We start from the raw sequence: 15,268 nt of genomic DNA, 5'->3' as shown, positions 1-15,268 counted from the left end.
CCTGCTTCGGATTCTGTGTCTCCTCTCTCTCTGCCCCTTGCCACTCAAACTCTGTCTCTCTCAGTCTCTCTAAAAAAAAAAAAAATGAGTAATGATTAAAAATAAAATAAAATCTACTGCTCTTTACAATAAAACATGCTGCCTCCTACTATTTAGCATAAATAGATTTTCATCACAGCAGAATTATAAACAAACTGCCAGACAAAAAAATACTCTTAGAAAGAGCGGTTGCAAATATTTTACAGCCCATTAGGTAAAGTAGAGTGTGCTATGGTATTGACAGCACAGGCTTTGGGGTCAGAATTCTCTGGGTCAAAGTCTTGAGTCTTCCATATACTTCTGTGTGACCTCTTCGAGTCTATTTCTCATCTGTGAAGCATTCCGGGGCAGCATACATGGAAGGGCTTCACAACTGCTAAAAGCCCTCTACAGATAGGAATAGGGACTGTTAGTAGGCAAGCAACCTGTGCTTATGACTTCACACTGTTTCCTTAGGCTCCAAGGAGAGTTGACTTTGGAGCTGGAATTTGCTTCCACTATGAAAATCAGACTAGAAGTTACTCAGAAGAAAGCTGAAGCCTGGCCCCTTCTCCCAGACTCCCAGAGGACTGCTGAAGTTGGGGGAGGGCGTCCAATGAAGGAGGCCTGAGGCAGCTTCACACCAGCTCCACAGCCCACCACTCCCGATCAGCTCTTGAGGTAGTGTTGACCCCTAATCACCTTAAGTAACAGCGTTAGACAAGATCCATGCATGATTCTAGGCTGTGAGGCTCAGTTTCCAGGCGACGTGCTACCTCTAGACTTCTCAGGCATACACAGAACACGAAGGTAAGGAAGGGCCGTTNTTTAACCGACTAAGCCACCCAGGCGCCCCTGGAAGGGCCGTTCCTAAGACCTGTGTCCACAAACGGTGACTAAGCTTGCCCTTGCCCCAGGCACAGGGAAGCGTCAATATGGCCAAGAAAGAGCCCTTTGCTTGATCTGCACCTTGACAGTCACGCTTTCTTTCCCAGACAGAATAAGAGTCTGGGGTAGGGGGTGAGACCTGCCAAGTTCTCCAAGGAAAAATACATGACGTCCACCTGCAAATCAAGCCCTGCCCCTCCTCAGTCTATTTCCTGCAGCCATTATCATTTATATTTCCAAACTGTGTACATTCTCTGCCCTGGCAACCTGACACACTATACGTGAAGTGAGACATTGCTTCACTTCGCTCATCTTGCTCGGGATCCAGCCCGTGGAAAATACAGATTTGCAAATCAGGATCAGAAGCAGCAACTGCACGCACCATCGATGTGGGGAGCCCGTGAGAGAGGCGGAAGGGGTTTGCTGGCAGAAGGAGATGTGCCGGGAATATATGAGGCTTGAGAATGCATCACAGCCCACAGTCAAAGAGGGAGGCCTCGGGGAGGCGCTGGGAGGGGCTCCCACGGAAACTCTGCAGGGATGGACGGGGGGGTTGGAGGTGGGGGTGGGAACTCTGGATTTTAGGAAAGACAAGGCTTGTTGAAAGGACAGGGAGAGGGGCGCCTGGGTGGCTGAGTCGGTTAAGCGTCCGACTTTCGCTTAGGTCATGATCTCGCGGTTCGTGGGTTCGAGCCCTGCGTCGGGCTCTGTGCTGACTGCCAGCTCAGAGCCTGGAGCCTGTTTCAGTCTGTGACTCCCTCTCTCTCTGACCGTCCCCTGCTCACGCTGTCTCTCTCTCTCTCCTAGAAATAAATAAAACATTAAGAAAAGAAAAGAAAGGACAGGGAGAAAGGATAGAGGGGGGTGCGGTTAGATTGGACAGAGAGGTGGGGTTAGTGTTGGAGAGCCGTGAAAGACAAGGCATGCCGACAAGGTTGGGTAAGACTGAGGGAGGCCAACAAGGCCAGATGCAATTTGGAGGATTGGTCTCCCTATCAGTACAGCCCCTTCTCTTCATCTTCCAACCTACCTAACAACTGAATTGCCTAGTTTATAGTCTTACTAGAATGCCAGCTCTGTAAGCCATGGATCTTTTGCCTATTTTTTTTTTTTTAGTTTATTTATTTATTTTTGAGAGCGAGAGAGAGAGAGAGAGAGAAGTGACTGGCATGGGGCTCAATCCCACCACCCTGAGATCATGACCTGAGAGGAAATTGAGTCAGGTGCTTAACCAACTGTCTCACCCAGGCGGTCCTTTGTCTATATTTTCAATAATGTATCTCCAGCTCAGGGATCAGTAGTGCCTAAGAAATATTGGTTGAATGAATTAATTCTACAACATGTAACAGGTTGAAAGGGAAAAAAGAAGACAATGAGCTTTTCTCTTGTTGATAGAATCTGTAACTTTGTTGTGGAAACAAACCAAAGGAGGACAGAATACAGTCTCCTCTAATGGCTGGATTTGGAAGGCAAGAATGTCTGTGCACAGTGGACATAAGTTGCTGTAAAAACTGGAAGGGCTATTACCTTGAGTCAAGTCCCTACAGAAGGTAAAGGCTTTGGATGCCTAAGTAGTTGCTGCAATAGAACATTTTAGTGGAAATGTCATATAGGACTATGGAGTTGGTTGTTTCTAAGTGAGCCAGAGAGCTTGGAGGAAAAACTGATGAGCTTAGGGCTTTACATTTCTAGCCAAAGTCTGCATAAGTTATCAGAAAGCCTCTATGTCTGCTCTGAAAGGAACTGTATCTCCATAGCTGCAGGGTTGAGATTTCTGAAAGCCAAGGCTAGAGTCTAATCCTGTGGGAGGGGGAGGGGTGTCCTTCCTACAAGATAAAGTATATGCGGTAAACCAGAAGCAAATATACATTGCCGCCTCCTCAGTGCTAGCATGCTCGTGTCTAGGAAGCAAGGGACAGAAGTGGGTGTAGCGGTTCTCACTATTAGATTTACTCATCCATGTCCATGTAAGGAGTTTGGGCTTTTTATATTGACGCTGCAACCTTGAATTCAATGTTTCCGTTGCAACCTTGAATTCAATGGTTCCGTAAAGCACCCTGCCCGAGGGAGAAGTGGTCCCACCAGTAAACACAGTGGATGTTCCATGAAATTGGAAGCTGGGATTTCCCTGTAGTCAGTTTGGGTTCTTTTCATGCTAATGAACCAACAGTCAGCTCTGAGAGGCTGATTTCTGTTGACTATGTCATATGGTCTTCCTGACCATCTGGCTTCCAGTTGACTTTGGCCGATGGGAGGCACTAGCAGAAGATTCGGCAGGTGGGAAGAGAGAGAGTTTGAAGTTATTTATTCACCTGACTCCCTCACTTCTGAGTCATAGGTTAACTGACAGTAGCTGTATTCCTCTACCAAAGACCACAGTCCCATCAGATGGATCTTTTGTATAACTATGAGCCTCTCTGGGGTCTAGAACTTAACAGTTCAGGCCCAGGCTTCCCACTGTTTAGATGCTGAGTGCTTAACCCTACCCCCAGCTGAGTAAATAGCTCATTGAGTCACCCCTTTTAAATATNAAGCTGGGATTTCCCTGTAGTCAGTTTGCGTTCTTTTCATGCTAATGAACCAACAGTCAGCTCTGAGAGGCTGATTTCTGTTGACTATGTCATATGGTCTTCCTGACCATCTGGCTTCCAGTTGACTTTGGCCGATGGGAGGCACTAGCAGAAGATTCGGCAGGTGGGAAGAGAGAGAGTTTGAAGTTATTTATTCACCTGACTCCCTCACTTCTGAGTCATAGGTTAACTGACAGTAGCTGTATTCCTCTACCAAAGACCACAGTCCCATCAGATGGATCTTTTGTATAACTATGAGCCTCTCTGGGGTCTAGAACTTAACAGTTCAGGCCCAGGCTTGAACTTCCCACTGTTTAGATGCTGAGTGCTTAACCCTACCCCCATCTGAGTAAATAGCTCATTGAGTCACCCCTTTTAAATACGTGGGCCATATTTAATATGTGGGAGCTGCATTCCGCCAGCTCCCTGACTAATGCAGGAAGACTGCCATCTCACTCTCATTCTGGTCACCTTATTTAACTTCCTTACTAACTTTTGTAATTGTTAAGTTGATTGCCTTGGTCGTTCTAAGTACATTGTTGCATCATGTCTGAATAATTCATTTTGGTCATTAGAAGAAAAGTTGTTTAAAAGGCAGCAGAACAGTTAGGCAAACATTTTTCAGAATACAATAAACAAATTCAAAAGATTAGACTGCATCGAAGTTTATGGGCACCTGGGTGGCTCAGTCGGTTAAGCAACCGACTTTGACTCAGGTCATGATTTCACAGTGTGTGGGTTCCAGCCCCGCGTGGGGTTCTGTGCTGGCAGCTCAGAGCCTGGAGCCTGCCTCAGATTCTCTCTCTCTCTCTCTCTCTCAAAAATAAACATTAAAAATATTTTTTTTAAGAACTCATCAAAGTTTAAAAGCCATTGCTTTTCAAAAGATACTCTTAAGAAAATATAAAGACAAGCCCAGACTGGGAGAAAATATTTTAAAGGTGTATATCTGATTTTTAAAAATAACTTTTATTCAGAACACATAAAGAACACTTAGAACTCAAGAATAAGAAGACCAAAAAAATCTTAATGGCCAACAATAAAGATTTTCAATAGGCAAAAGATTTAAACAGATATTTCACTAAAGAAGATAGATGGATGTAAGGTAAGCAAACAGAAATCCAAATTAAAATTACAATGAGATAGCACTACTCACCCACTAGAATGACTACAATTTAAATGGCTGAAAATACCAAATGTTGGCAAGGACATGGTACAGCTAGAACTCTCATATATTGTTGGCGGGAATGTAAAATAGTAAAACCACTTTGAAAGACCAGTTGGCAGTTTCTTAAAAGAATTAAATATACACTCAACATATGACTCAGCAATTACACTTTTGCACATTTACCCAAGAGAAATGAAACCTGGGTCCACACGAAGACCTGTACACAAGTTTACAGCAGCGCTGGTCATAAAAGCCAATGATTGGAAAGAACTCAAAACAATGCCTTCAAAAGGTAAATGGATAAATGAAGTGTGGTATATTCATACAATGGAATATAACTTAACATCAAAAAGGAATAAACTGTACACACAAGCAACAACATGGATGAATCTCAAAATCATTCTGCTCAGCTATAGAAGAGGAACACAAAGGAGGTTTTACCCTATGATTCCATTTACATGAAATTCTAGGAATTACAAATCTAATCTGCAGCCACAAAAGCAGATGGGCAGTTGCTTCAGACAGGGGGAGAGGGAAATATCCTGCATCTCGATGGAGGTGAAAGTTACACAGGTGTATACATTTGTCTCAACTTGTTGAAATGCACCCTTAAAATGTATGCATCTCAGGGGCACTTGGGTGGCTCAGTCAGTTGAGTGTCCAGCTCTTGATTTTGGCTCAGGGTCATGATCCCATGTTTGTGGGTTCGAGTCCCAGGTCAGGCTTCACACTGACAGTGCAGAGCCTGCTTGGGATTTTCTCTCTCCTTCTGCCCCTCCTGCGCTCTCTCACATGAATAAACTTTAAAATAAAAAATTTTAACGTATGCATTTCATTGTTTGTCAACTATATGTCAATAAAGTTGATCGGGAAAAAAAAGCAGAATAAATTTCTGTGATCCCAACATGCTTGGACCCTCCTCTTCACACATCACTTGTGGATTGCAGTCACAGCTGTTCAGCACCAGCCCCTGGAACTGGATTACCGCCGGTAAACAGATTCCCAGACGCTAGAATATCAGACACAAGGAAGAGATCATATTTCAACTCCTGTTTGGGGGGTGTGATATGTTCCCTGACTTCAAACAGGCCACCGCCACCTGCAGTGGAATACTGTGTTCTACAGATAAAGAACCAGAGACTGAGCTCTTATCTTAACTCCCTCCTATAGTTTAACATCCATAATTTTTCTCCTTTTATCACACAAAATTCAAGACTGTAGGGAAGCTATGCAGGATAAAGATTACAAATGAGAAAGCATACCCAGATTTAAAGGTGGCCAGTTACCTCCAAGACAAGTAATTCCAAAGAGACAGTCTTCACATCCCAATAAAAATAGCTCTGACTCAAGCTCTGTCTCTAACCAAGCTTCACCAACACATACAAGAAAAAACCTAGCAGTTCTCAAGACAAAGCAATGCAAGAACTCCCTACTTTTTCTTTGCTACACTCCACAAACAAGTATCATCCTGAACCAACAATTTGTCTTTGACTCAACAGGCTTTATTTTTTAGTTATTACTGCTTTATCCTTTTGGGACTGAAGTGATGAGGCAAAATCTCTGCTAAATAGACCATAAAGTTTGTCACCAGTCCAAGAACTAGACATACCAACAACCTAGACAACATTATCTAGAGCTTTAAAAAAAAAACAACAAAACATTACATAGGATCTGGGCCATGGCCAATGAAATGATATTAAATCAGCACAGTGTACGGCCATGGGGAGAATGGCATTTAAGACAAGAAGGTTGGCAGACAGGCTGATTAAATGCATGCATAGTGTAGACTTACTTCCCTAGAATCCAAAAACCTGAAAATCCAAATAACAGAATTTTTTGCTGTATTATTTAAGGATATCTGACATTCATACTGAAAAGGCAAAGGCATTTCAAGAGTTTAAAATGGTGTCTGAATCAAAGAAAAGTTTAAATTTGATATTATTTAACATTGAATATATTATACTCTGATTATTTGAAAAATAAAAACCAGTGTTTTATGATAATAACTCTAAATAAGCCAAGATATTCAGTTTATTAATCTAGAAGCTCCTGATAAGCAAGAACTCTTTCTTGTTTATTTCATCCCAATACCCAGCATAGTCCCAAGCACAAAATGTGTGCTTGATAAATAATAACTGAAATAAATGAAAATATTCAGTATGGCTCAATTCTTTTTTAAAAAGGAAAAGAGCAATTGCGGGGTCACAGGGCAGTTCTATTTTTAATTTTTTGAGGAGCCTCCATACTGTTTTCCAGAGTGGCTGCACCAGTTTGCATTCCCACCAGCAGTGCAAGAGGGTTCCCCTTTCTCCTCATCCTCACCAGCATCTGTTGTTGCCTGAGTTGCTTATTTTATCCATTCTTACAGGCATGAGGGGATATCTCATTGTGGTTTTGATTTATCTATCCCCAATGATGAGTGATGTTGAGCATCTTTTCATGGGTCTATTAGAATCTGGATGTCTTCTTTGGAAAGAAGTCTATTCATGTCTTCTGCCCATTTCTTCACAGGATTAGTTGGTTTTTGGATGTTGAGTTTGGTAAGTTCTTTATAGATTTTGGAAAGTAACCCTTTATCTGATATGTCATTTGCAAATATCTTCTCCCATTCCCTCAGTTGCCTTTTAGTTTTGTTGATTGTTTCCTTTGCTGCATAGAAGCCTTTTAACTTGATGAGGTCCCCAGTAGTTCATTCTGGCTTTTATTTCCCTTGCTTCTGGAGACATGTCAAGTAAGAAGTTTCTGCGGCTGAGGTCAAAGCAATTGCACTACTAGGTATTTATCCAAAGGATACAAAATTCTGATTTGAAAGGGTAAATGCACCCCAATGTTTATAGCAGTGCTATCAACAATAGCCAAATTATGGAAACAGACCAAATGTCCATTGACTGATGAATGGATAAAGAATAAGTGGTTTATACACACACACACACACACACACACACACACACACACACAATGGAGTATTACTCAACAATCAAAAAGAATGAAAGCTTGCCATTTACAACAATGTGGATAGAACTAGAGAGTATTATGCTAAGCAAAATAAGTCAATCAGAGAGACAGATATCAAATGATTTCACTCATATGTGGAATTTAAGAAACACAGCAGATGAACATAGGGGGAGGGAAGGAAAAATAAGATAAAAAGAGAGAGGAAGGCAAACCATAAGGGACTCTTAAACATAGAGAACAAACTGAGGGTTGCTGGAGAGGAGGTGGGTGGGGGAATGGGTTAAATGGATGATGGGCATTAAGGAGGGTACTTTTAGGGATGAGCCCTGGGTGTTCTAGCTAAGAGGTGAATCACTGGTTCTACTCCTGAAACCAATATGACACTGTATATTAACAAACTTGAATTATTTTTTAATTTTCTATTTATTTCTGAGAGAGAGAGAGAGAGAGGGAGAGAGAAAGCGAGCATGTGCGCAGGGAAGGGTCAGAGAGAGAGGGAGATATAGAATCTGAAGCAGGCTCCAGGCTCTGAGCTGTCAGCACAGAGCCTGATGCGGGGCTCGAACCCACGAACCGTGAGATCATGACCTGAGCTGAGGTCGGACGCTTAACCGACTGAGCCACCCAGGCACCCCAACGAACTTGAATAAAAAACAAAACCTACAAGGAAGAAAAAAAAAGGAAAAAGCCCCCCCCAACCCATGTTCGTATATATATTCTATGAACATGAAACGAATGTGGCAAGATAAATACTTAACTGTTGCCAAGAAGTGCTTCATGGATTTGAGTCAATGGGGAGAATTTAAAAGTTCCTTTACTACATAACACAGTGGTCAAAATCATAGACCCAGGAGTCAGATTAGGTTCAAATCCCAACCTTACCACTTCTCCTGTGTGTCTTTGAGCAGGTTCTTAACCTCCGTGTGCCTCATTCCCTCACCTGTGAATGGCGATCATAATAGTTCCAACCTTAAAGGGTTAGGATGAAGACTGTGACCCTACATATAACACACTTAAGGTGCTTGGCATTTAACAGTACTTGATTCATGTTAGCTACAAGGTGCACAGGTAAATTTTTTGAGAGATGGAATGCCTGAAAAGGTTTTTCTCATACTCTACTACTAAATTGTGCTAGCTTCCATTAGGTATAAAATTCAACATTGGAAATCTTATTCCTTCAGAATTCGAAGACATTGCTCCATTGTCTTTTAGATTCTGACAATCCCATAGAGAAGTTTGGATCTTCATTTAAAACTTGAGTTCTCTCTCTGGAAGCTTTTAGGATCCATGTGCTCTGAAAGTTCACAATGACAACTTAGTGCCTTCATCCATTGTGCTAGGGCACATGGAACCCTTTCCATCTGGCAACTCATGTCCTTGGGTTCTGGGAGATTTTCATAAATTATTTCCTCCCCTCTGTTTTTGCTGCTATCTTTCTCTCTTTGAAATGTCTTCTGTTGTTCTCTCTGTTTTCCTTTTCCTTATCTTTTTCCTTTCTTTTTTTGCAGAAATTTCAACAAATTTCTTGAAATATCTATAGAGTTTAAAAATTTTTCACCTACTACATGGGGGCGCCTGGGTGGCTCAGTCAGTTGAGCTTCCAACTCTTGATTTCAGCTCAGGTCATGATCTCAGGGTCATGAGTTCAAGCCCTGATTTGGGTTCCATGGTCAGCATATCCCTCTCCCCTCCCTCCTCCCACTTCTTTCTCTCTTTCTAATAAAAAATAAATTAATTTAAAAAAATTTCTCCTATGACATTTTTAATATCCAAGAACTCTTTTTGTTTTCTGAATTTTCTTTCTCTTTCTGCCTCCTCCTCCTCCCTTCCTCCCCTCCCCTTCTTCCTCCTCCTCCTCCTGCACCTCTTCCTTCTCCTCCTCCTCCTCCTCTTCTTCTTCTTCTTCATCTTCGTCTTCATCTTCATCTTCTTTTACATAGCATCTATAGTCTTATTCATGGATGTAAAATATACTCCTAGATCTTTGAAAATATTAATAGAAGGTTGTTTTATCACTCTAATTTTCTTCTCCCTCCATGGTCTCTGTTTCCTCCACTTTATTTTTTGTTTGTTTTATTTTCCATCTTTCATATTAAAGGCTTTCCTCAATGTCTGGCAATCCTTCTCTGTCTGTTCATATGTAAAAGTGGGGCACTAAAAATGGATTGGATGTGTTTATTGACCACAGGCTTTCCTGGAAGATGGCTTGGCCAGGCCACGTCACTGGGGCCTCCTGGTGTCAGTAACTCTAAGTTTTTTTTCTTGATCAAGCCAGAGTCCCCAGAGAGACATCTTCCATTTCCTACCTCAGAGAAGCTTGAGCTCTGGAGACGAGCAGGGGGAGAGAATGAAAAGTCTCAGCAATCAGTACATAAACTTTTAATTGATCACCTTGGTTTTTTTGGTACAGCACCAATCTATAATAGTTACTGGTGTCCCCAGGCCAGAAACCGATTGTTCCAGAGGATAAATCTCCAGTCTTCTCGTGGGGTGGGTAGCATTAGGGAAAGGCAACTAGGGTTCTAACTGTCTAAAAAAGGCTTTCGAATAATCCATCTCTTTAGCCCTGCCTTCATTCCCACTTTTTGAGCGCCTCTAAATTTCAGGGCCATTGAGTTGGTCAGAGATGTAAAAATTGGGATGCTCCTAGGATCTTTTCTGTTCTTGGCTTATAGTTTAGCTTTTTAGGGGCGTGCTAAACAAGTTACTCATCCACGTACTCTCCAGCTTACGGTTTTCTCCTTTTCCTGTCTTGCGTGGGGTTTTGCCTTTAAAAACATAACTTTACTGCCATTTTAGTTACGCTTCAGAAAAGAACAGAGATAAATGCAGGTACATTATCCCCTTTTCAACCTGAAGCCACCCACAAAGTTATTTTCAAAGGGGAAAATCTCAGCAGGATGACTGATGGATTGTATATAAGAAGTGAAAAAAGAAATTAGTCAGATATAATTCCAAGATTTCTAGTCTGGGTGATCAGGAACATGTGATGTCATTCACAGAACCAGGGGAAACTGGAAAGGAAACAGATGGGGTGAGGCTGGGAACAGATGGTTCTGTTGGGTTCAGACATATTGAAATTGAAGTGATGGGAAACATCCAAATGGATGTGTTAAGTAGACAATTGGAAATGCAGTCATGGAACATGGGGATGGGGGAAGGCTGGGTATGTAGATTTGGGAACAAACTGTAGTTAAGTCTATCAAGGTGAGTGAAAGGAAAATATTGAAGAAGTGAGTGCTTAGAAAGAATAGGAGGGCAATGACCCAAGCTTGAAGAATATTAAAGAATAGGGAAAAGGAAAAAAAAAAGGAAGTTTTTACTGGAGAAAAAAACCAGAGTTATGGTTAGAAATGGAAGATAATAGGTATTGTGTGGTACTATGAAACCTAATAACAGTATGTGGACTTGAACAACCACCAGGCTAGGAAGTGGCTGAGTCCAGACAGAACTTTAGGATAAGGCAGGAGGCCCCCAAAAGGGTCATTTTAGAGTATTAATATTACAACGAGAGCTGAGGAATATGAACTCTAATAGAAACTATGATACTAATACACTAAGGGAAAAGGACAGTTGAGATCAGAATCCTACAAGTCAAGGTCAAAGCAGAGGCCAAGTGCTGGTGAGCCCATCTGGGGTGTGCTTGGGGAGGACATGAGAGCAGTAATTGGTGGAGATTCTAATAGGTAGGTATTGGATGTCTCAGGGATGTAGGTTCAGGGTTCAGAAACCCAGGCTTGGGGAAAATCAGGGCAAGTCACTGAGGCAGGGAACGAAACACACAAAAAACAAGAACTCAGATAATGAATTACCCTGGTCAGCAGTGGGACAGCAGCAAAATCAGCTTAGGTTGAATGACAGGCTGCTGAAGTAGGATCTCCTAGGAGCGTCCCTACTAGGAACTGCCTTATTGCTGGATTTGAGCTGGGCTGAACTAAAAGGTGGCAGCTAAAATAAAGAAAAGTAATCTATTAAAATGCAATGTCCTATAACCCAACAAGTCTGTCTTGGAAAATTTACTCTAGAAAAATACTGAATGTGCCCAAAGAAGCATATTCAAGGTTGCTCATTGAAGCACTGCTTGCATCCAAAGAATTGAAAACAACCTCAGTGTCCATCAATAAGAGACTCATTATGTGCATCCATACTGAAATAATGCATAGCAATCAAAAATAATGAAGACATTCTTAGTGATTGACATGGGAAGATCTCCAATAGATAAGGTTGAGTTGGAGGTATAAAAAGTGGCACAATGTTATGAACTATGTGAAGTTGTTTATGTCTCTGAGAGATAGTGGGAGGGAGAAAGAGACCTGCCAAATGTAGAAGGTTCTGGCAGGGTAGAATCTGGCAATCACTAAAGATCATTACATTTGGGGGGGTGCCTGGGTGGCTCAGTGGGTTAAGTGTCCAACTTCAGCTCAGGTCATGATCTCAGTTTGTGGGTTCCAGCATTGGGCTCTGTGCTGACAGCTCAGAGCCCGGAGCCTGCTTTGGATTCTGTATTACCCTCTTTCTGCCCCTCCCCTGCTCGCTCTCTCTCTCTCTCAGAAACAAACTTTAAAAAAAACTTTTAAAAAAGCTCATTACATTTTGACATGTCACATACCACAAAGATGCTGACTCAGGAAGAACTAAAAAAGATGGATGGCTTTGGATAGAAGGAAGCCATCCCTGACCTTCAGGAGAGCTTCCGGCAGCTGAGCCTTAGGAGACTGCAGAAGTTAGTGGGCATGGCCTCCACTGTTTCTAACCTCGGCCTTATGGGTAAGAGAGGCATGCTGGAGCTGTCAGACAGAACGGTCCAGGGAAGAATTTTTAGACCAAGGCAGATCTGGGCATATACTTGAGGCAGGAAAGGAGAAAGCCCTTCAAAAGAGAAACTAAGGAGAGCACAGGAGTAGAAAGCAGTGGGCTTGTAGAATGTTGAGGCTCCCAAGGAAACTTGGAGCCCACCTTCCCCTCTTATTTTACAGTTGAGGAAACTGAGGCCTAGGGAAGTGTTGTGGGTTCAGATCATGGTTTGGAATCAGACTCCATCTCTTAGTAGCGTGGAAACTGCTTTGAGCCACTGTTTCCTCATCTTAGAAATAGAAGTAAAAGCTGCCTACTTCATACAGTGGTGAGGCTTTATTTCTGTTTTTTTATCATTATTATTACTGTTGTTAGTTAACATTTATAAACATCTACCATGCCCAACCCTCTTGTGGTGCCCTCACAGACTAACTTATTTAATTTTCATAATAACCCTGTCGGGTAAGAACTATTATTATTCCCTTTTTACAGCACAGAACTGAGGCATCGAGAAATATTAAGTTCCACAGCTAACACGTGATGGGAGCAGCATTCAAAGCAGGTAGTGGGTTCCTGAGTCCCAAGCTCTTAGTTATTCAGTCTACTACCTCTGCATTAGGTCACTGAAAGTGCCTGATACAGCGCCTTGCATGTGGCGAGGAGTCAACAAAGCAGGAACAATCACCGCTAGCTAGAGAAGGAGTCCGCACCTTCTCAGTGGCCACTTCTCCGTGGCCAGGTGTGTCACTTTGCACTACACTGCACTGGTCACCTTGTTCTGAGCTACCTTGGAAAAGAAGAAAAAAGGAGGGGAGGCTGGGTGGCTCAGTTGGCTAAGCATCCGACTTCGGCTCAGGTCATGATCTCATGGTTAGTGGATTTGAGCCCCATCGGGCCTTGTGCTGACAGCCAGCTCAGAGCCTGGAGCCTGTTTCAGATTCTGTACCTCCCTCTCTCTCTGACCCTCCCCTGCTCACGCTGTCTCTCTCTCTCTCTCTCTCTCTCTCTCAGAAATAAATAAAAAACATTAAAATTTTTTTAAAAAAAAAGAAGAAGAAGAAAGGAAAAACAGAAAGCTAGCTACTCAGCTGAGGAATCAGGCTCAGAAGGAGAACTTCTGAAACACAGGGGCCCAAGGCCCATCAGTCAAACCCCATTTCAAGCTCTTTTGTTCAACTGGAGGTGGGCCGAGTCAAGGATTGCTTAACATAAGGGGCGCACCGGTCACCATTTGGTAGTCTTTCTGGTGATATGGAGATTTTTATAGTCACAACACAATGGATTAAAAATTTTTTTTTAATGTGATTATTTATTTTTGAGAGGCAGAGCACGAGCTGGGGAGGGGCAGAGAGAGAGGGAGACGCAGAATCTGAAGTGGGCTCCAGGCTCTGAGCTGTCAGCACAGAGCTCGACAGGGGCCTGGAACCCACTAACAGTGAGCTCACGACCCGGGCTGAAGTCGAACACTTAACTGACTGAGCCACGCAGGCACCCCAGCACAACCAATTTTTGTATCTTCTGTCATGGTACCTCATCATGGGTGTTCCGACACACGACACAGTAGCTCTAGACCATAGCGGCTTTCCAATAGCCTGGCCCGTGAACGTGGCCCCAGCTGGAAACCATCTCCATTCACAGGCTGTATGTGTGCTGGAGCACTCCTTCGCCCTCTTTTTTGTTTTTTAATGCTTATTTATTTATTTTTGAGAAAGAGAGAGCATGTGTGTATGTGAGTAAGGGTGGGGCAGAGAGAGAGAGAGAAAGAAAGAGAGAGAGAGAGAGAGAGAGAAATTCCAAGCAGGCTCTGTGCTATCAGCACAGACCCCGACGCCGAGCTCAATCCCATGAACTATGAGATCTTGACCTGAGCAGAAACCAAAAGTTGTATGCTTAACCGACTGAGCCACACAGGCACTCCCTCCTTCACATTCTTTCTTTTCTTTAAAAAAAATTTTTTTAATGTTTTATTTATTTTTGAGAGAGAAAAGAGAGAGAGTGTGAGAAGGGGAAGGTCAGAGAGAGAGGGAGACACAGAATCCAAAGACAGGCTCCAGGCTCTGAGCTAGCTGTCAGCACAGAGCCCAATGCGGGGCTTGAACCCACGAACCCTGGGATCATGACCTGAGCTGAAGTCGGCGGCCCAAGCAACTGAGCCACCCAGGTGCCCCACCCACTTCACTTCCAAAGTGAGGAGATCTCCACCTGCACAGCTGGGGTAGATGCAGCACAGACCAACCACGGGAAGAGGAGTTGTTCTTCAGCTTTCCAGGTAGCGGGCTGCCACGGTCCTCATACCACATTTGCACCCAACACACATTTTGGTTTTTAAAAAGCAGCTTCTGCATCCAAGGCTATCTTCAAATGGAGGGGCTCATACATTACAGTAAAGGCAATTCTGTGCTGCAAGATCTGAAATGGTCACTGCTCTTCTGTGTGCCTATAATAAAGCTTCACTAGGAGCCCAATGAGAATGTAAGGACTTTTTTCTTTATGTTATTCTGAAGACCTAGAACTAATTAGAAACCCACAGTGCTTTTTCGAAGAGCCTGTGGCAGAAGGGAGGGATACAGGTAAGATGTCCATTCTTTCAATAAATGCTTACAAGGACCTATTATGGGTTCTGCACTGAGTGTTTAGAGGGTAGGGGAGAAAGACAGCAGAGTATGACCATGACCTTTCAGGAACTTATCATTTACAACACAATAAAAGACAGAGCTAGGATTCGAGGCTGGCCACGGTGCAAGCTTTCATTTCCTCACTGGTAAAGTGGGATATTAACAGGACTGCCATGGTAGTGTTGCTGCAAGAATGAAATGAGACAATGTATTTACGACATTGTACAGAATGTCGACTACAGGGTTAGAGCTCATGGCAC

The sequence above is a fragment of the Crocuta crocuta genome, unplaced genomic scaffold (genome assembly GCF_008692635.1).
Source record: "Crocuta crocuta isolate KB4526 unplaced genomic scaffold, BGI_CrCroc_1.0 scaffold10, whole genome shotgun sequence".
Classification (NCBI taxonomy): Eukaryota; Metazoa; Chordata; class Mammalia; order Carnivora; family Hyaenidae; genus Crocuta; species Crocuta crocuta.
This window is presented reverse-complemented; position numbering follows the sequence as displayed.